Source organism: Anser cygnoides, chromosome 2 (assembly GCF_040182565.1).
Source record: "Anser cygnoides isolate HZ-2024a breed goose chromosome 2, Taihu_goose_T2T_genome, whole genome shotgun sequence".
Classification (NCBI taxonomy): domain Eukaryota; kingdom Metazoa; phylum Chordata; class Aves; order Anseriformes; family Anatidae; genus Anser; species Anser cygnoides.
The window spans coordinates 57,993,884-58,014,021 of record NC_089874.1 but is presented as its reverse complement, the minus strand read 5'-3'; the positions used below and the strand labels follow the sequence as shown (position 1 = coordinate 58,014,021).

Below are 20,138 nucleotides of genomic sequence, written 5' to 3'. Positions count from 1 at the left end.
AGATTCAAAACAATTTGATGAATCAAATGTATTTCATTTTTGGGGGTTTTTAAATATTAGAACTCTCAGCAGAACTGTTAATACCAGGCAGCACCTCCTGTATGATAATTTTCTTCTTATGGTTTCCTCCAGATTGTCATAACATATACATCAGCCTACACCTAATGTACCCTCTGTTTGCGTAGTTTGCTACTATAGTACATACATGTTACAGAGTTGTGGTAATTTCCAGTTTCTCAGCAGTGTTGGCTTAAATTGGTAGTTTTATTTTCAAAATCACTATTCCTCTATGCTACTGTATTTCAGTTGCTGATGAGACAGCTTTATGTATTTTTCTTTGAGTGTCAGTCTTTTTAGTAAACTATGCAACCTTTGCTTTTAGACAATGTAGATAATATGAAGATTAAATATTGAAAACTTCTAAAATAATTTTAATGTGTTTTACATACTTTCATGCTGGGAGACGGTTTTTGACCTTGAAAGATAATTGCATAAATTTGCTTCTATTAAAATCTTCCCTCACTCCCCAATAATTTAATAAGTATAGAAGCCCAATAAATAAAGCATGTAATGTCAGTGTTATGAAAGCTTAATCATTGGTCATTATAGTAGAACAAAGTAATTTAATAATTACCCTGTGCAGTACCATTAGTGCATGTTAACTAACTGCTCAGATGTGAGGCAACTGAGGAAAAGTGTAATATCACTCCAAAGCATAATGAGAGTCACCCTCTCTGTGCTGCAAGTGGCATGCTTCCAAAGAAGGTATTGGAGTCTAATACTCTCAGATTCTAATGCAGATGTGCCAGCTTAATCATGGACATGAAAAGATGGTGATTCCAATATGTGCATAGGTTATTACCTGTTAATTTCTATCCATAAAGAAAACCAACTGAACAAGGCTACAAGGCTATACACCACAGAGACCAGGGAGCCAGAGTGTTGTATAAGCCAATAAAATTCTGAAGAGCAAAAATTAGACTCATGGCAGGAAAAAAAAAATAATAAAAATCCTCATAGTGTGTTGTATCAAAAATGTTAATTTGTCATCCTTTTTTTTTTTTTTCTAACAACTGGTACTAGATTTTTTGTCATTCTCACTCATGAATCAGTCCCACATAATATAGTGATGATACCTCCCAACTGTACTGTAAGGCCCACATTAGAATCTTGGAACAAGCAAACATTTTTCTGAAAAACACTGCTGTTCCCACAATTGATTTTCATCACGGAGAGATTGCATTGAGCATCTCAGTAAGCATTTCAGATCTGAAGTTATTTTAGATCTGAAATATCTAATATATATATGTAATAATATATAATCTAATATATAATATATAATCTAATATATATAATATCTAATATATATAATATTATATATCTGATATAATGTATCTAATATATCAGTATTTTTCACACACTTAAAAACTTACAATAAAGTCTGAACTCAATTCACTTTGCTTTGTTAAAAATAAAAATTAAAAAAATAAAAAAGGGTAATTGGCTTTTATGTAAAGGAGGGATTAGGATCAATAAATATCTCTAGAAAGTAAATCTCTCACCCCTGCTATTCCTTTCTCCCAGAGCAAGCCTTCCAGTAGAAGAATGTTGAATGAGGATATTTCTTCAAGAAAAAAATACGGTCACATGCTCTACTTTGACTACAGGTGAATGACTGGACTTTTCTGAGCAAAGCCTGTACTTACTTAATTAACTGTACACATTAAACACAGCATTTAAGATGTTAATATCCAGAGAATGTTGTCTGGAGCAGTAACAACAAATTATTTCAAGGGACAATAAGAATAACATACCGACCACATAATTTGCTTAATACTGGCTACTACGTTGAGATGCAGAGGGCTACACTATAATATCCTTACACTGAATATTCACAACATGGATGTTGGCTAAACATGTCTAGGAAGGAGTTAATCATATTAACTACAACTATTAAATAAGAAGCAACAATTAGTTGTCAAGAGAAAGAAATTGTAATTGTAAGGACTGAGTATGTATTACTATTAACATTTTGATTGTCTTGATGTTTTGAACAATTTACTGGTCCTGCCAATGAAATCATAACAAAAACAATGAATGCAATGAACTCCTTGTAATTTGTTCCTTAAAAGTGATGACCAGGAAAATAATGAAGAGCATATCAACACAGTGTCAGCAGCAAGTCAGAGTATTTAACAGCTGTCTCAAATTGAAATAAAAATGTGTCAAATAATCATGTAAGTTTTGTGACTGACAGCTAAAAGTCACAAGACTTTGGATGAAGTCACTGTCTCTGTGAAGAAAATAAAAAGAGAAACAGGAAATCCTGACTATAAGTTCTTCCATGAAATGATAAAATTAGTACAATTCATTGTTGAACAATAAATTAAACTCTAAGAAAAGATCATCCGTGTAGCCTTCCCATTAAGTGGTATAACATAAATAAAGGAAAACATAATGGAAATACTCTGACTCTCAAAAAGATAGTAAGGAACAAATTATCCACTTATGACAAGGGTGTTGAAGTGAGTGGACTTCAGAGGTTCTGTATACCCACATACAGTCAAAAATCCTTCTTATATGCTACAAAATTGGAACTAATGTCCTGGCACATATATGTGTGCAAATGTTTGAAGGTTTTGTGTTGATATGGGCTTAGGTAGTAATGATTCACTGGAGGGCAATAAAATATTTCTATTCAATTTTGTGATTTGTCAAACTTATGAAAGAAAAATCATACTGGAAAATCTGCTGTGTAATTCTCTAACTGACAGGTGTAGGCATATTTGGATGTTGTTAAACACGTGACAGTTCACTTTGATTCTAAAATGCATATTTATCTGCTTGGAGACTGTGCATGAGAATTCTTGCTAAACAAAATGCTCTGGTTTTTAACTGCTTATTTTTATCCCTTTGGTGCTATCATCTTTGGACTAAACATTAAATCAATATTCCCATACTGATCCCAGCTTCTGCACTAAAGAGATATTCATAAACTTCTCCTCAGTAATTTTTTATTTTTTTTTTTAAGAAATGGAACCCAAAACAGTACCTTTATACTCCATAGTACTCAAAGATTTTATCTTACTTCTACCCTAGCTGAAAACAGCAGAGTTTGTAAAGGAATTTTACAAATACATTCAAATAAGTAAATAAATAAATAAATGCTGGATAATTCCAAGGGCTAAGTTTCTCATTTCTTTCTTTAGGTATACTTACTAAAAGATATAAGATCTGTCAATGCCCTTTCCTACAAATTTTTACAGTATGTAAAAAATGTATGTATTTATGCTATGAGACACAATTAGCCCCTGAAGTTGCATTTTACATAAGACATTTACATCTGTGAAAAGTTGTTATAAAATGTTCCTAGCCATTTGCTTTCATTACAGAATTTTAGAATCATAGAATCATAAAATGGTTTGGGTTGGACTTAAAGATGATCTAGTCCAAAACACCTGCCATGGGCAGGGACATCCCTCACTAGGATCAGGTTGCCCAAACCCGATCCAACCTGGCCTTGAACACCTCCAGGGATGGGGTTTCCAAAGCTTCCCTTGGCAACCTGTTCCAGCGCCTTGCCACCCTCTGAGTAAAGAATTTCTTCCTAATATCTAACCTAATTCTACCCTCTTTTAGTTTAAAACCATTACCTGTTGTCTTATCACTACACTCCCTGTTAAGGTGTCCCTCCCCATCTTTGGTCTAGGCCCCCTTTAAGTTTTGGAAGGCTGCTATATGGTCTCCTCTGAAGCCTTCTCTTCTCTAGGCTAAACAGCTCCAACTCTCTTTGCCTGTCTTCATAGGAGAGGTGCTCCATCCCTCTGATCATCTTTGTTGCTCTCCTCTGGACCTGTGCTAACAGGTCATTGTCTTTCTTGTATTGGGGACCCCAGAGCTGGAAGCAGTACTCCAAGTGGGATCTCATGAAAGCAGAGCATAGGGAGAGAATCACCCCCCCTTGACCTGTCAGCTATGCTTCTTTTGATGCAGCCCCAGATACAATTGGCTTTCTGGGCTACATGCACACACTGCCATCCCATATTCAGTTTTTTTAGCCACCAATACGCCCAAGTTGTCGTTTGCTGACTGCTCTTGATCAGTTCATCAGTCTGTACTGATAGTGGGGATTGACCTGATACAAGTGCAGGGCTTTGCACTTTGCCGTGTTGATTTTCATGAGATACACATGACCCCATTCCTTGAGACTGCTGAGGTCCCTCTGGATGGCAACCGTTTCCTCCAGCATGTCAGCCACACCACTCAGCTTGGTGTTTGCAAACTTGCTACGAGTGCATCCAGTTCCACTGTCCATGTCACTTACAAAGATGGTAAATTATACTGGTACCAGTACAGTGTTCCTTAGAACACCACATATCATTGGTCTCCACCTGGATATCAAGCTGTCAACCATAAGTCTCTGAACATGACCATCCAGCCAATTCCTTATCCACCAAGTGGTCCATCTATCAAATCTATACCTCTCCTTTTTAGAGACAAGAATGTTGTGCAGGACAGTATCAAATGCTTTATACAAGTCCAGGTAAATAATGTCCCTTATCCACCAATGTTGTAAATTCTTTGTAGAAGACCACCAAATTTGTCAGGCATGACTTGCCCTTAATGAAGCCATGCTGGCTGTCATCAATCACCTCTTTGTTTTTCATGTACCTTAGCATAGTTACCAGGAGGATCTGCTCCATGATCATTCTGGGCACAAAGGTGAGACTGACTGGCCTGTAGTTCCCCAGACCTTCCTTTTATCTGTTTTTTAAAAATGGGGGTTATGTTTCCCCTTTTCCAGCCTCTAATCATACTTCATTACAAATGACTTTGCAGGCTGTAAGCAACAGAGAGTGCATTACACTACAGTGGAATGCTTTTTAGTCAAGAAAGTGTAAAGAGTAATGGGAGTAATGGGAGTTACCAACCACTATGTTTTGGGGTTAAAGGATTGTTATGTTAAATTTTTATTCTTGATAGTTAATTCTAATATGAATTCCCCCTATAAGTAATACAATCAGTGATAATTATGCAGTGGGTAAAATTATTATTGATCTTTATAGATTTCTTGGCTTTAGGTTAAGGGTTAATTGCAATTTTCTATTGTATGGATTTTTGTAAATGCACAGAACTGTCAGTAGCAGCATTGATTGGGTGTTGATGTAAAAAGAGTTTGTGAGAACACTCAGGTTTGGTTTTGGTCACAGCTGGCATGTTTATGAGCCAGTGTGGAGGCAGCTTAGATGAGAATGTGTGCTATAATAGCCTAAATAGTTAAAACAAACAATCTTGTAAATGTCATCCAGAATTACAACTCTCCAAATGTCCTACAGGGAGGACTACATCCTGAACTGCCAGTGTTTTGCACCTTTATTCCAACTCTCTCTCTCCCCCTTACACACCCTTTACTTAATGGGTGGAATGTCTGAAGAAAATAATGCCAAAACAGAAATACAGTATGTAAAACAGTATAAACTACAGGAAATTAATTGTAAATTAGATGTTTAGTCTTCCCTGCTTCCCTTTTGTATTGGGGTTGCTTGTATCTTTTATTACATGTATTTCTACATATTGTTGGCAAAAAGGATCAGTCACTCAGAAAGGATGACCTCTCAGATATGGTACAGTCACATAAGGTTTAAATCACTGCCTTTTTTTTTTTTTTCCTTTTTTTTCTTTTTTTCCCATTTTAAAGAGTCAAAGTTGTCTCAAGAAGTATAGAAATGCACTGCAGTTGGTTATAATTAGCTCGAGGTAGCACTTCTTGTAGTGGGGTTTATTCTTTGAATTGCCTGGAATTCACTTTGACAAGCAGTGATCTACAGACATTGTTAAAATGCTTGATGTGGCCATTTCAAAGCTATTAGAGACTCTGCTTCTCTTTCATTTGTGTCAACACAGCACTTTCAAAAACTATGATAAGTTCAAAATATTTACGGTTATTTATACATTTATATAATTCCGAAAGCATGCAAATTTCAAAACAGGATACAAGGCATGAGATGTTATTCCTATTCTTGAAGAAAAGCCTGTCCACCTCTCTCTCAAGGGAGGCTCATTAGCAATCTGTATCACCTCTAGTCTTGCTTTCTGGGCTGTGAGTCATTCCAGCTCTGCTACACAGCATTCTTCCCTCCCTTGTGTACAAAATGGGCATGCACTATTAGTTTTACTGCAAAGTAATTTCTGCTGCCTAGAAAACCTCTTAAATTCAGCTTTAGGAATTTGAAACATAACTTTGAAGCATCTTCAGTTTCAGAATCCTACAGTCTGTCAGTACTTCCTGGCTGCAATATGGAACATGCAATTTTACGGAAGCATGCATTTCTTCATCATGAATTCTTTATATAATATGTGCACAACCTATAGTTAATGGTGTGGAAATGTTTTATTGCAATTTCCTCTGTTAAGTAGATGTGTTTCTAAATTATTTTGCCTAAAGCGTGAATTAGGCCTCCTGCAACTCATTCAATACTAAATCCCACTTTCATTTAGACTCCAAACTGCATGCAGTGTATAAAAAGAATCTCATCTTGCTCAGTGTTTCCTTATTCCACCTTTTCCAATCTTTTGGTGAGAAATACCTTGTGGCTATCCAGTTGCATTATATGATTTAAAATGCAGCCAGAGTAAGACAATAGGCAAACAGAAGAATTAATAGCACTATAAACAGAAAACATTGAAATTGGATAAAAGACTAGCAAAGAATTGAAAGAAAGATGTACTTAAATTACTTAAAACTCTCTTTCTTCTTCAGCTGTGATCTTCCAGCATGGTGGCAGACACACTAGCAGACTGTGCAATTCTTACGCCTTTGATTTCATCCTATTAAATGAAATCCTAGTTGAGGATCCTTCATCAGAGCGTACTTTTCAAACAAAATTATACTTCTTGCAGCCAGTTTTTCCTTTGAAGCCTCCTAATCCCCAGACAGTTCTAATCCTTTCCCCCCTAAATGTTATCTACTTACTCCTTCTTTAAGAGGAAGGCTGACAATGACTCCAAGATCATGTGTCATATCACTTGGAGATGCAAAAATCTCTTTGTTGGATTAGGTATCACTTCTCACATTTGAATGGCTAACTATGAACTTCCCATTTCAGCAAAGGATAAATACTTCCTCTCCCTCTGATGAGTCACTAGAAAGTTTCAGGATGAATTATGGCTTACCCTGGATGATCTAGTATGTTGTATATTATTTTACACATTCACACACTTTCTATGTATAACCTCTAACTGGGTGAAACTTATTGGTGGCTCTCAATGGGAATGAACCATTTTGAAATGAAACGAGTACAGACTCCTTTTCCTAAACATACTGTAATAGTACGAGTGAGCCAAATACAGCCCAGTTCCCTTTAAAATGCATTAACTGCCACGGCCATGCATAAATCTATGAGAAAGATCTTACAATATAAAACTCCAAGGATTCGAAGGAGATATTTATTTCTGTTTTAAACACAATAATTTGAATGTTTAGAAAAGCACTAAAGCAATTACAGTACTTTCTTTTTTTCCAGAGATCTGATGCACGATTTCCTTTCAACTTGATGTTTTACTTTTGGTACTGTGGAAAATTCCTGCATTTTGGAAGGACCAGGAAGCTTACAATTCTGTCTGAAACAGTTGGAATGGGAAAGATTAGTTAGTTTGGTAACAAATCATATGTAAGTGGTGTTTTGTTGTTTTTGTTGTTTTATTTGTTTGTTTTCCTCCATCTCAATCTTTTAGCACCCAGAAGTAACGTGGTTGGTTAAATTATAGATCTGCATGGCCTCTTGATTGAAGATTGTTGTGAGGGTGACAGAGCACTGTAACAGGTTGCCCAGAGAGGTTGTGGAGCCTCCTTCTTTGGAGGTATTCAAAACCCACATGGATGCAATCCTGTGCAATATGCTCTAGGTGACCCTGCTGGCACGGGGTTTGGACTAGATGATTTCTGGAGGTTCCTTCCATCCTCAACCATTCTGTGATTCTGTGATGAGAATTACCTCACAGAAACAATGCCCCAAAAAGATGAATTTAGTTATATATTTATGGACATGGAGATCTTAGTTTCTACAGCTATAACAGGCCCTTAAATGTCAACAAAAATGTGCAACTTCTTATTTATTGGATAACTCTTTTTTTTTTTGCTTGTATATATCAGAGAACTGAGTTATTTTGCTATGACTGTTATTGAAAAATGTTACCATCACAGAAGGGAACAAAAGAGACTGACCTCAAGCTAAGATTTGCAAAGGAAATTGGTTTGGTGGCAAGCAGCAGTGAGTCAGAGTCTCCAGGCAAACAGCTTTTCATCAGAATTCCACTCTATGATAATGTGTTTTAAATAAAAGGAAGTGGATATTTTTAAATATATAAAATACAGAATATAAATTTGTACTACTTATTTTGGCTCTTAGTTACAGTACTCTAGAGAAGCAATGTGATTTTTGTGCTGTAGTACATTTCTAAACCAGAAACTGGAGGTAATGCCTTAAGAATGACAGATGCCTTTTCAGCAAGGAGGAAAAAAAAATTGTCCAGATTTCCAGAACTGAGAGGGCCAAGGAAATCTAGCAAAAATTGAGATCTTCATTTATTTACTCCACTTATTTTGCATGGAATTCAGTTCATCAGAACAATAACATCCCTGTTAAGACACATCTGGTTCAGTAACACAAATTTTGCACTGAGTCTTTCTTCATTCAGAATTCAGTTTATTTTTCTTCCTATGTCCCTGAAGCTTTTTAGATAAATTATAATGTGCTGAACTAGGCAATACCACCAACTATACCTGGAAAACCTGACCCTCCCTCACATATTATAAAATGGGATAGACTAGCTTTCAGATTGTAATGGGCAAATTTTGCATTCACAAGCATGTATTGGCTTCTGCAGTTCCTGAGGATCGAGTGTGGTGGTTTCACAATAATGCTAGCTAAACTCCACCATACCTCTCTCTCACTCCCTCTCCCCAAAGGAACAGGGGGAGAAAATATGATGAAAAGGGCTCAAGGGCTGAGATAAGGACAGGGAAATCACTCAACAATTACAAGGGCAAAACATATTTAGCATAGGGAGATTAGTACAACTTATTACATATTACTATCGGACTAGAGCAGTGAGAAGTAAAAGCAATCTAAAAACACCTTCCTTTCCCATCCACCCTCTTCTACCTCCTCCCCACTGAGTGGCACAGGGGAATGAGGAATGGGGGTTACAGTCAGTCCCTAATGCTTCATCTTCTACTCCTCCATGAAGGAGTCGCTCTCTTCCCCTGCTCCACTGTGGGGTCCCTCTCACAGGATACTCTCCTTTCTGAACTGATCCTTCCTGGGTTTCTCACAAACTGCAGTTCTTCAAAAACTGCTCCAATAACGGTCTGTAGCACAGGGTCCATCCTTCAGGAGCAAACTGCTCCAGCTTGGGTTCCCCCCCAGGCAGCAGCTCCCACTAGACCACTTGCTCCTGTGTGGGCTCCTCTCCATGGGCTGCAGGTCTGGACCAGTCTACTCCTGCGGGACCTCCTCCACGGGCTACAACAGCAGATTATTATCTGCTCCACCATAATAAGATTTGTTGAGGAGCTTGATACTGGAGTTTGAAAAAAAGTAGATTACAGCTCTGAATTAAATGTTGGGCTACATTTTCATGTACAGTATAATCGATATTGTAGTAACACTTTATAAATATACCCTAACTAAAATCCTGAGTCAAGCAGTCTATAAATTTGAAAACAAGTCTTGATCATAAAGACAGGGAGTATGGCTCAGTCCTACTGTTTTGTCTGTCTTTAATTCTGGTTGCCATTAAGAAATCTACATATGATTGATTAAAATTTGGCTGTAAAAATTGATGTAAATGAACAACAATCACAGTGAAGGGTCTGGAGTGGAAGACGTATGAGGCGTGTCTGAAGTGACTTGGTTTGTCCATCCTGATGAAGAGAAGACTGAGGGGACACATCATCACAGTCTCCAGCTTCCTCTCAAGGGGGAGCAGGGGGGTAAGCGCTAATCTCTTCTTTCTGGTGACCATTGATAGGACCTGAGGAAATTGCTTGAATCTGTGACGGGGCAGTCCAGGCTGGATATTAGTAAATGGTTCTTCACCAAGAAGGTGGTTGGGCACTGGAAGAGGATCCCTAGGGAAGTCACAGCACCAAGCCTGCTGAAATCCAAGAAGTGTTTGGATAACACTCTCAGACATATGGTTTGATTTTTTGGGCGGTCCTTTGGGGACTCAGGAGTAGGACTCAGTGATCCTTGTGGATCCCTTCCAACTCAGGATATTCTGTGATTCTATGATTCTATGAAATGGTCTAATTTCTCCATTTATTTTAATCAATTGCTTTTAAATCATAGTATTGTTTTTTGTTTGTTTGTTTTACCACCATTTATTGTTGAAATTGTGTTTTATCATGCAGACTTCTACTTGACAGGCATGAATTGAGCTGGTGGAATTTATGCAATTTATGCTCCATTAATCCCTTCGAATTATTTTGATATTTTCAATACTATATAAAACTATGATATCATTCTCCTATAATTTATAGGGTTATTGTTGATTTAAACAATAATCTTGGTACTGCACATATATTAGATATATTTTGGAGCAGGCCACAAATAAATTTGAAGTAATCTATCTTTTCCTTATCCTAATATATGTATAGATGCTTTTTGAAATACTGACAGAGATTTTTTATATTTTTTTTGTTATATGAGATTATTTTTTATGATAGAAGCATTAGTTTCAGACTTAATTTGATGAGATTGTTTAAGAGTGAAGATCTACATTAGAAAATGATACAGTAATAGGAAATCATATCTTTATTTTCAGTAAAGCAACTTAACTCTAGTGATTCCAGTAAAATTATACTAAACCATACTAGCTGCAGGTATAGCAGATTATGCACATTTCATTTTAATTGCAGTCTCTTCATTATTATTCCCCGAAGTGTTTCACCCTACCTAGATGTATTGCTACATTTGTGAGGAGTCTCTATAACACCACCTCATTTTCTGCCTTCAAATACCTTTCCTAAGTTTGCTTTCTATTATACAGCTGTGCAGTGTTAAGGCACAACACTGCACTGCTGTGTTGACCTATTTGCTTGTCGTTCTGTTCAACAGTGTTTGCTGTTTGTCTCTTGCTGAGTTCACAGTGTGTAGGATCTTGAAATAGAAAAGATGTAACTATTTCTTTGTTTTGAGTTTATAGAGCAAATAGGATATTACAGTTCTTAGTTCCTAGGCCATATGTGGGATATAAATTAATCTATGCTCTACTGGATGTGCTCAGTGTTGTAAATGCACTGTTCATGGCCATAGAGCACTAGACAAAATATATTTGATGTGGAAACCACATAGGAAAAATACTGAAGAAGTTCCTTTTTTTTTTTAATTAGTTATGATATCCCCTAAAAATTGTTAAAAATTTCCTTTCACATCCTTCTCTACTGCAGGTCAGTAAATTCATAACCTTCCAGTCAGAACTGTAGAAAATATTCACATATTGGTGTCTGAATTTTTCCCATATCTAGGGTAAGAGGAGAAGGAGGAAGGGGAGAGTTAATGAAACAGAAATCTGTACAAACATACTCCTGGGTTTTGGAAACACTTTGTACTTTAGTTCTGTTTAGCACTTCTGGCCTAGCAATTCAGAAGGCCAGAGAGCATAATGCCACTTTTTCATTTGACGCTTAGCATTTCTTAATAGGCACAAAAGGCTATCCTTACGTTGGAACTTGTTTTTCTTCCCTCTACGCATACTTCAGCATAGTTCATATCTGAGACAGGTAATGCTGATTTCACCCAAAATTATTTCTCTCTCCCTCTGCTGCTGTGTGTGATTCCCTAACTCATTTATGTCAGCTTTATGTCCTTGTGACTTTGTTGATTTAAAAAGATTCACAATTCAATCCATGCTAGAAGCATCTTTACATGGAGAAATACGATTATATATATATATATATTAATCCTTTATTAATGAAATAGTTTGACTTTATCAAGGAGTTCTCTAGAGCCAGATTATTATTATTATTATTATTATTATTATTATTGCAAAATATTGTATTTGGAAAACGAGCTTAACCATCTGATATTTTTATCTATTCGAAATGTAAATGTCAGAAAAGATACTTATTATCAGACGCCAGTAAGCTCCTCCTTATAGTAAAGTATCCATTCTTACTGCTTTTCATTGAAAAATACATAAACCAAAAACTGACGAGGTGATGAAAGTATAGTGTATTATTTGTAGAGTATAAATATTCTACAAAGCAAATCAAACTTTTTTTTTTTCATTCTTTTTGAAGTTTATTTTTTAATTCTTATTAATTAGGCCTTCAAATTATTAAAGTTTAAGCAGATTTCTAAAGCTTCATCAAAGGTCCTTACGGTATAATGCAATTAAGTTTCAGTTGATTAAGAAATTATAAATAAATGAGATTTGTTTCTATGTGAACAATGCACTCAGATAAACTGGTTTGTGGAACTAATGTGATAAAAGGAATGCTGCAGGAGGGTTGTCACATTTATTATGCAAACTTGGAAAATCCTCAGGATTTAGAACTTTTTAACATTCTGTTCTCAGACTGGCTTCTATTGATTTGATTTGATTTGATTTTTGATATGGAAAAACAGATAAGATGTAAATTATTTCTTTTTTTTTTTTAAGTCAATTATTCACTACAAGTCATGGCTAGAAGACATTTGCATGTTTAATTCAAGCTTAGTTCTGGAAAAAATCTGTGCTTTGTACTTTTCAAATATTTTAATTAAACCAATGGCATTTATGAATATGAAACAAGTGATAAATGCATTTTATTTGTTCAAGAGATTACTGATGAATGATAATATTCTAATTTGGAACAGTTTTACAGGTTCCTTAAAGTCTTTCAGAGCTTTTAATGTTTATAGTAGATCAATGTTTTTCTAACTTTAAAGTACACACAGCAGCAAATAATAAACTCCTTTTTATGCTTGATGGTATCATTTCTAATAGAGACTAATATGTATATAGAACATACAACCTAAAATAAGTACCAGAATATATAGATTGGATGCTTATCCTTTTTATTATATTTTATTATATAGACTGGATGCTTATCCTTATTTGTATAAGATGCGTGTTAATTTGAAAATATATTAACCATTTAACTGTTGCATCCTAGGAGAGGCATATCTGACTAGGGATTCTGAAAAAAAAAGAATGTTAATTCATATCTGTATTTGATAGGAAATATCATGGAACCATGTTTTGGTAATGAACCTTACAGTGTTTTCTTGATAGACATGCAATTTTTAAAAGTGCACGGATTATGTTCGTATTCTCATATCATCTCACTGGGCATGCTGCTCTGGTGACTTCAGTAAACTTATTCTATACGTTTCCAAAAGTAATATGAAGACAATGGGATCATTTATATTAAGCAGATTTTTCAATATTTTGCAAGACTTTAGTTGCAGTCCTTTTTCTTCTAGAATACAGCCTACTGAAAACAGGCTACATATTGTCTAAATTAAGGATTAGATCATTCTTCTGTGAAAATCTCATTCATAACTGAACTGGATTTTAATGGTATCGTCTCTTTGATTTCAACTCATTTTGATTTCAACAATGGATTTATCCCAATAAAGTATTTAGCTTTTAGCCTAGCATTTTAAGAAAGGGAAGCTAGGGTAGTCTAGCTTGTTGTCTCTATGCTGCTAATAATTGTTGGGTATGTTGACCCATTTAAACCTAATTTGAAAATTCAAAAAGAAATAAAATGTGAGATTTTTTTTTTTATAATCCATGGCTATATATATGGAAACATATCTGAACTGGGGTGCCCCAAAGAGGGAAAGACAGGTGGTTAGTAGTTGGTTCAGCGGCAGGCAAGCAGCAGGCCATTTGGCTCAGCCTCGTGGCAGATTATTCTGTCCTAAAGCCCAATTTGATGAGGAGAGCTAGGTTCATTGCAGCATACTTGGGGGGAAAACACAGATTAGGAAGGTAACAAATACACAGGAAAACAGGAGTCATTTGTTCTATCATGTTCTCCCCAATTTGGTTAAATTATAAGGCAACATATAGGCTAGATGTAGCACAAACGTGCATATACGAACAAGAAAGAAAGAGAAGAATGCATTCTTTGTTTTGTAGCAAGTATTATATTTCTTCACTGTTTAAAAAGAGGATTGAGGAACATTTCTCTTGAAAATATATTCTGGGAAAAAAATCATCTGAATATTTCCTTTTGCCAACATGAAGATATAAAATGAAGGCATCAAAACTTCTTGATTTGAGAGCATGTTTATTAAATAACAAAAAATGAAAATTAGAAATATTTAATTCAAAAAATTTTGCAACGATGATTAATCTTATGTAAACAATTTTTATCTTGCTCCAAATTTTAGCAATAGCCCCATTTTCCTGAAATTGTAATTTTTGATGAGTTGGTAGTTTTGAATAGAAAAGGCATTCATTCACAAAACTTCTGAGCAGCTCTTCTGTACGTATGAGATAAAAGTTCATCTCATACTGAGAGCAAAGTGATAGATCTTCTCTTAAGGATAGATACACACAGGAAAATGAAGAATCCAGGCAGAAACACTAGTATTTTGCTTTTGATTACTTCATCAACAAATTGCAATGCACTGCTCATTGTTTATGAGAAAGTACATTCTTTTTCTTACTTCAGATTGTAAAAGTTTAATTACCTAAATATTTTCATTGATTTATTATATTTTCCTATTGGGAAAGGGTTCAGCAGTATATTTTCCAGCCCATTTCATAGTTCAATTTTGGATGGGCCTAGTGGCAGGATTTCATTCCTCTTCTCAGCTGCAGAATTGATCTTGCAATCTGTAATGCTTCTTAATGGTCATTTAAAATGCAATTTATTTCTTTATAGCTTTTTAAATGCCATTTGAGCAGTATTGTTAGTTTTTTTTGTGTTTTTTTTTTTGTTGTTGTTGTTTTTGTTGTTTTTTTTTTATTGTACGAGGATAGAAAATACGTTCTACCAAAAAGAACATGTCGTATGCAGCAAGATGTACTCAGGCTTGATCAGTGGTCCGATCTTTTATCCGCCTTGCTAACAGCAGTTATCAGCAATATTTGCCACTATATATTTCATAGGCGTATGAGCTATTTTTCTGGTTTCCAAAGAGTTTGTGACTAGCGCTTACCCAGTTTCTTACATGAGAGACACACACTTCCATATCTATATATTTCTTATTTCTGTTTGCCACCATGTTAGAATATGGTGGGTAACTGAAAGGAAGCTTAGAACTTGACTTCTGAGAAGTTCTTTCTTTGAGAAGAAATGCCTAGCAGCATGCCATCCCAGCAAGTTAATGTAATACGTTTATTTCATTTATTCTGCAAAGTAAAGAAATTTCATGCATCTTCACTGCCAGCAACACTGCAATTATTTCTGCAACAATTTCTGTATTTTTGCAAACTAACAACTGATTATTTATTTTCACAGAAAAAAAAAAAAGGACACAGGAACAAAAATAATCATCTTAAAACTTGTACAAATTGGACATTTAATGATGATGTAATGTGTTATAGGAACAATGGAGTAATTTTCCACCCACTGGAAATATGGCAACTATTTCTATCTGTGTTTGTCAGCAACACAAAACTGGGATCTACATCTGGGATCCCATGAAAAAATTGAATGTACTTCTAGGATATGTAGCTTAATGATGCATGATGGAGCAATCTGCTTTCACAGTTGAGAATGAAAAGGGAAAGGAATCTTATAGATTTGAGATAGTTGTTCCCGCTACCGCAGGGACTGCACAATATTGTATTTGCTAATACCATGAAGTCCGGAACGATGACACAGCAACAACACAAATCAAAAATGGCAAAATGAAAAGAGTTTATTTTCATTAACTTCAGCAGCATGGAGTTAAAACCTAATGACTACTGAAGTTACATGTCTATAAGTATTTTTTTTTTTGTTTCCTACCTGACTTTCTTATTCCCTCTTTAATTCTATCACCTAAAAACTGCAAAACTATTTAGAAAGCTGAATGACAGATGGAAGGGCAACATCAGGTAGGGCTATAGGGGTGTTTGGAACCATCTTAATACTAATTTGGATGCATTCTACATGCTCAAAGATTTAGCAAGTAAGATTAGCAGGCACAGCCTACATGTGTTTGTCAAGAGATTCCTGGTTTAAAATCAGGTTAGGTATCTTATGTTGTGACTCTACTTTCACTCCTCCTACAGTGCACACAATTGCTAATGTATTCTATCTATTTTTACTGATCCTGACCATAATACATTCTATCTTTTGATGAAATTTGACTCTATTTAACATGTTTTGTCAATGCTGGATCACCTTTACTAAAACTAAGAGCAAACATTTGAGCAGTGATTCATGCAGGATTTGATGGAAATGGAAATTGAGAGAGAAAGGAAATATCCCCCATGATTAAATCAGCAATAGCTTGTTTTATTGGTTTCGCCTTACAATATACTGGCATCATGATGTATAGCAACCCTCTCCTACCCCACAGCTGTAATTACAGAAAAAACAATACACTTTTAATGGGTGCTATTAATTTTAGATTGAGAAGCCTTTCCAAATTTTCCTCTCTTAGTAGCTGTAAAGAATCCACAAAAATTCATTTTTATCTACATTAATATTTGTAATAGGCAAGTCCAGGACTGAAATTCTATATGACAAATACCAAAGCCTTAACTAATAAAAATCAATATAAGCTGATTGATATCATAGTGTTAGAGTGATAAGAATATGTCTTCTGTTAAGTCTATTAGTAAGGCTTTCTTGCACACTTCTTGCTGAGTTGAGAGACACCTTCCTAGATTCATTTAGGTAAATCCATCTGTAAATATGGATTTAGCTATGCTTCGGTAAGAATGCCTAATTGCTCTTGTTTGGTTTTCCTCATTGAAAAATGATGGATAACTATTTATCTTCTTTTCCCAACTGCCTGTGGTCTATTTCGAGTACTGTGTTCAGTTTTGGGCCCCTCGCTACAAGAAGGACATGGAGGTGCTCGAGCGAGTCCAGAGAAGGGCAACGAAGCTGGTGAGGGGTCTGGAGAACAAGTCTTATGAGGGGCGGCTGAGGGAGCTGGGGTTCTTCAGTCTGGAAAAGAGAAGGCTCGGGGGCGACCTTATCACACTACAGGTACCTTAAAGGAGGCTGTAGCGAGGTGGGGGTGGTCTATTCTCCCACGTGCCTGGTGACAGGACGAGGGGGAATGGGCTAAAGTTGCGCCAGGGGAGGTTTAGGTCAGATATTAGGAAGAACTTCTTTACTGAAAGGGTTGTTGGGCATTGGAATGGGCTGCCCAGGGAAGTGGTTGAGTTACCATCCCTGGAGGTCTTTAAAAGACGTTTAGATGTAGCCCTTAGTGATATGGTTTAGTGGAGGACTTGTTAGTGTTAGGTCAGAGGTTGGACTAGGTGACCTTGGAGGTCTCTTGCAACCTAGATGATTCTGTGATTGTGTGATTCTCCAGATTGAAGAAAAGGAAGTAGTGACAAGATTCTTTGGTAACCTCCAAAAAGAAAAAGCTTTGTGTGGCTGCCTAGGCTGGACTCCAGGGACTGTAGGAGAGCTAACAGCATGTCTAGAGGATCTGCTCTCAACACTAGTTTTCCACCACTAATTTTGGATAAAGAAATGTCTTCAAATATTCAGTTGTAGTTGAACTGTTTAAGAAAAACTTTTTTCTTTTTTTTCTAGGAACAGTAGTAACATCATAATATACAAAATAAATGGTCAAAGCAGTTGCAGAAATTGTCAAATCTGCTATAATGATAGTTCCAATACTAGTACAGAAAGTTTTATAATTTAGTATGACATTTGTATCACAGTGGACTTAACATCATAAGTGATAGGAATGTTTTGCTATTATTAGAAGACTTTACAGGCACACGCTTGGAACCAGTGTCTAACAAGCATTTCAATAGCATGCAGCAAGTGATGATATTTTGACAACTCTTCTTGCTTAAATATAATAAGCGAAAAGTAAGAGGATGCATTCTTTTTCTCAAAATATCATCAGTATCATCAGTAGGAGTTTGAAACAGCTTTCTGTATTCCGTCTCGCTCAGATTTTACTTGAGTTGCATAGTCTTGAAAAGCCTTGAAAAAACTAATGATATGGATGTAGTTTCATTACATCTTTATCAGAATTTCACCTGCTGGAAACAATTCTATCTTGTCAGTCTCTCGGGGACTCCTTGAGAAAAGTTTCAGCATACCTTGCAAATGTTAAAAGTATCTACCATCATTTACCCCTCTTATTTCCAATACTTGCAAGGAAAAAGTAAAGTGTAGAATAAAGATAGTTATAGCACACTTACACTGCAGCTGCGTATTATGTTGGTAGGGTAAATGATCCTTAACTAAACTGTGCAGTCATAACTAGGCTGCTACTGCTACTTGAACTTGCTGATTTAAAACTAGCTCATTTATCTGTATGACCAAATAATTTCTGCAACTGGATCACAGAGTCAGAATTAGTCCTAGAATTCACACACAATACTTGCCGTTGCTTTCTGTGAAGGTGTGGCAAAACAAACATAGCCTCATAGTATTGAATATTTTATATTGGATTATTTTTGAATATTTTATGTACGTCGTTTTGAAAAAGTTACAGAGTAAGATTTTCTCTTAAGATTTTGGCTTAAAAGATGGTTGATCTGAATTGTGATTGGTTGACTAGTATTGTAAGAACAAAAGAATTTATCATAAAGGAATATTTCTTTCTTTGAGAATGCCAAATGCCTTTTTTTTTTTTTTGTAGATATGATAGAGCAAAAATGTGAGATGCAAAATTGCTCAGTAAATACTCATTAGTTTGACATGCTTTTTGTTTTGAGAATGGTTTGGATGGAATAACGCTTTAAAGATAGGACTGAAACCTTCTGTTGGTTATTATTAAATCAAAATAATGAATTTGTAACTCTTGGTATTACTTAAAATATTCAGTCTCAGATGAAAAACTGTAAAGTCCAGTAACTGTGTCAATGACATTGCTTAAATGATGCTCGCAATCGCCATTTTATTTTTATAATTGTTCCTTGTACTACAATGGAGATACCATATATTTCAAATCATTACAGTTCTGTCTTCTTGCAAGCCAGGAAACAAGGCTTGGGAATTCTTTAAATAGTTTAAAATATCTTGTTCATGCTATTATGGAAATCTGTTTTTTGCAGTGATAGTATTTAGACCAAGAAGAGAGGTAACGAGACAAAAAAGCTCATGATATTTTAACTATATAGGATTTAATTTTTAAATGGATTTAGATCAAAGGATTTAAGTCAAAGCATTTAGTTATTTTCATTGGATGAGTTATACTAGCAGAATACTATTGTATAAGACTGATTTGGACTGGTTTATATAATGTCATCTATTTCTAGCTGTAGACAGTTCCAAAATGATCTTTGATCGCTACTGTGTGGCACATTGAGCAGTAGGATTGAAATGTGTGTGTTTATTTAAAGTGTAAAAACAGTCATCTCTTTCAGAAACTCACTTATTTTTTTAATGTTTAAAATTTGAGTTATTAAACATAATCTCTGCTATACTGCACCTATTTAACAGTTTCTACACCAGAAAAAAAAAAAAAAAAAACTTTCATTACTGGTAAAATCTGAAGAAAAAAAAAAAAAGAAAGAAAGAAAAGAAAGTTAGTCTTCTCTTTGAGGATAAGTAAAATAGGAAAATGTTATAGTCCATAGTTTTGAGATGAAGAGATAAAACTATAACAAAGAGGCACATAAACTGAAATGTTCTTATTGGTTCTTCAACTTCTGAAAATCATTTGCTTGGGATGAGTTTGTGTCATAATTTCCTCTCATAGATGCAGATATGAAAGAAAAGAGCACAGAAACCACACAAAGAACAAGCTCACCAGTTTCTTAGAGATCACCAACTGATTTGTTCCATGCAAATATATCCATACTTTTTTATTTATACTGGAAATAAAACATTACTACTTGCTGAAAGAGGCAAAAGGGATGGACTGAAACTGTATTAAACTCCAGATGGAGGGTGTCAGGCAATATTCCTGAGACGTGTCATTTCCCTTCTGCAATTCTGAGTTTTCCTCAGGAAAACTGGGTTTTGCGGATCAACATGAGCTAAAATGGCAGACAGG

General features: G+C 35.4%; 1 protein-coding gene and 1 long non-coding RNA gene across 2 annotated transcripts in view; one reads left to right on the top strand and one right to left on the bottom strand.

Annotated features, from left to right (window-relative positions):
- CNTNAP2 (contactin associated protein 2) overlaps positions 1-20,138 on the top strand; it is a 1,164,016-nt gene that overhangs the window by 152,976 nt on the left and 990,902 nt on the right. The window lies entirely within an intron of this gene.
- LOC125180172 (uncharacterized) overlaps positions 1-20,138 on the bottom strand; it is a 45,923-nt gene that overhangs the window by 19,325 nt on the left and 6,460 nt on the right. The window lies entirely within an intron of this gene.